The sequence below is a fragment of the Schistocerca serialis genome, unplaced genomic scaffold (genome assembly GCF_023864345.2).
Source record: "Schistocerca serialis cubense isolate TAMUIC-IGC-003099 unplaced genomic scaffold, iqSchSeri2.2 HiC_scaffold_1136, whole genome shotgun sequence".
Classification (NCBI taxonomy): domain Eukaryota; kingdom Metazoa; phylum Arthropoda; class Insecta; order Orthoptera; family Acrididae; genus Schistocerca; species Schistocerca serialis.
Genome location: NW_026047333.1, coordinates 47,501 through 50,000, shown reverse-complemented (window position 1 = coordinate 50,000; position 2,500 = coordinate 47,501). Strand labels below are relative to the sequence as shown.

Below are 2,500 nucleotides of genomic sequence, written 5' to 3'. Positions count from 1 at the left end.
GAGGATCCGAGCTCCGATGTGGGAGGGCAGTTGGCCTAAAACGTAGTCCACCGCAAAGTTGAACAGGAGGGGGGAGAGGGGATCGCCCTGGCGAACGCCCCGTGCTGGCTGCACAGACACGCCCACGCCGGCGCCGTCCGCTATCACTGTCGTGCTGCCCTCGTAGCACCGCTCGACATACTCGACAAAACAATCCGGCAGGCCATGCGCCTTCAGCACGGGGCGAAGGGCAGCATGATCTACCGAATCGAATGCCTTAGATACGTCGATCGATGCCACAAAGACAGAGCGGCAGGAGCGAACTGCGTCGGTGAGAGCAGTGTCCAAGATGAAGGTATTTTCCAACATCCCATCCCGAGGGATGAATGCCCGCTGACGTTCGTCCACAGCACATGCGCGCATCAGGCGTGACGCGAGAACCTTGTGAAAGGTCCGCGCCAACACCGAGCAGACCGTAATGGGGCGAAAGTCAGCGGGGGATGTTGGTGCAGCCGTCTTCGGGAGAAGGGACGTTCGCGCGCGAAGCAGGCGTTCCGGAAGGGCGCGGGCCAGAAGGAAGAGATTCATCACTTTCACCAGGACTTCGTGCGGCAGGCGCCGCAACTCCGCTGGGGTAAGGCCGTCCGGCCCGGCTGCTGATCCCCTGGGCGGCAACGCGGCGGCGACCTCCTCATGTGTGACCGGCCCCCATAGGCACTCGGGAGCGACAGGCTCCGAGTGCGGGAGGAGGCGGTCACGAATGAAGCCCGCGGTGGAGATGGGCTTCTTGGTGAAGAGGTCCGCCCAGAAGTCCAGCAGACCAGGGATGGCAGGTGGCGGCTGGAGCAGGGTGCCATCCAAGAGGCCGCGCACGCAACGTGCACGCGACCGTCGGAAGGCATCCTGCGTTCTCGCGTACTCCCAGCGGCGCCGCTTGCGCTTCTGCGTCGGCGGCGCGGCAGGCGGCCGCTTCGATGGTTGGCGCGGCCGCTGTGTCCTGGTGATCGATCTCTCCCCTCTGGACCCGACCGACGCAAGGGCATCCGGGAGCATGCCCAGGATGACATCGGGCGGCGTGCCCCGCCCCAGACCTATGACACGATCCAGGGCAGAGAAACGCTGGGCGGAAGCGGGTAGCCCCGCCAGATGCTCCCAGATGGCGGCGTCAGTCGGCCCCTCCGGCGGCGGCCCGGTGGTGTCGGCCGCGAAGTCCTCGGCTGCGTCGACGGGCGGCGCAGCGGCCTCGCCCGCGTCAGGCAGCGGGCTCGCTGCTCCCCGGCGGGACACCGGCTCTTCCCCCCGACCGATCTCAAGCGCCTCCATGAATTGGCGGACAAGCTGCTTGTGGGCAGCTTGCCGCCGTCGGCACTTGATTGCCTCAAGCGTTCGGTCGGGGAACATCCTGATGAGCTCTTGATTTACAAAGAAGAACCGGGCGTCCCTCTCGAGGAACAGTTCGGCCTCCGCCTTGGCGAGCGACAGGACTTCTTCCTCCGTCCACCTCGCGCGATGCCTCTCCGTGACGATCTCCGCGTTGGCGGCCGCAAGGTGTTGGCGGCGGCGATGGACCCCGAGACCGTTCTTGGTGGTGAAGCTGCGGTGGCACTCACTACAGGCGTATACAGCTGCAAAAGTTACAAGATTTTCGGCACGGCCGGTTGGCCGGCTAGGTGCTGGGGGAGTTGGGGTGGCACCTTCAGCGGAAGGGCCACCACTTTTTCTCTGAATACTGCCCCCAACTAAAAAAAAGGGATAGTGCGAGGGGGGGCTGGTAACCCCCCCAAGCCCCTGGTGCGGTCTTCCACTCTGCGAAAATCAGCGGGCCCACGAGAAGGGGAGAAGACCGCAGGAGAGGAGAGGCTAAGAGGGCTAGGCCCATGTATTGCGCATCACTCTCCCTGTAACCATAACCCAAGGAAGGCACCTCGCAGCAGCAGCACGACTACATCAAGACCGCACTTCGAAAAGCCAAGTCCGGATGCAGCCACACCGCCGCCACTTGGCCACCTTAAGAGAGTCATAGTTACTCCCGCCGTTTACCCGCGCTTGCTTGAATTTCTTCACGTTGACATTCAGAGCACTGGGCAGAAATCACATTGCGTCAACACCCGCTAGGGCCATCGCAATGCTTTGTTTTAATTAGACAGTCGGATTCCCCCAGTCCGTGCCAGTTCTGAGTTGATCGTTGAATGGCGGCCGAAGAGAATCCGCGCACCCGCGCGCCCCCGGAGGAGCACGCTAAGGCGGACGCGGCCTCGCAGCAAGGAAGATCCGTGGGAGGCCAAGGCACGGGACCGAGCTCGGATCCTGCACGCAGGTTGAAGCACCGGGGCGCGAACGCCGCGCAGGCGCGCGCATCCTGCACCGCCGGCCAGCACGAGGCCGACCAACGGCGAGAGCAGACCACGCCCGCGCTAAACGCCCGCACTTACCGGCACCCCTACGGCACTCACCTCGCCCAGGCCCGGCACGTTAGCGCTGACCCACTTCCCGACCAAGCCCGACACGCCCCGATCCTCAG

General features: G+C 64.2%; 1 pseudogene; it reads right to left on the bottom strand.

Moving 5' to 3' along the window:
• Positions 1–2,500, bottom strand: part of LOC126432458 (large subunit ribosomal RNA) — an 8,938-nt pseudogene that overhangs the window by 4,068 nt on the left and 2,370 nt on the right.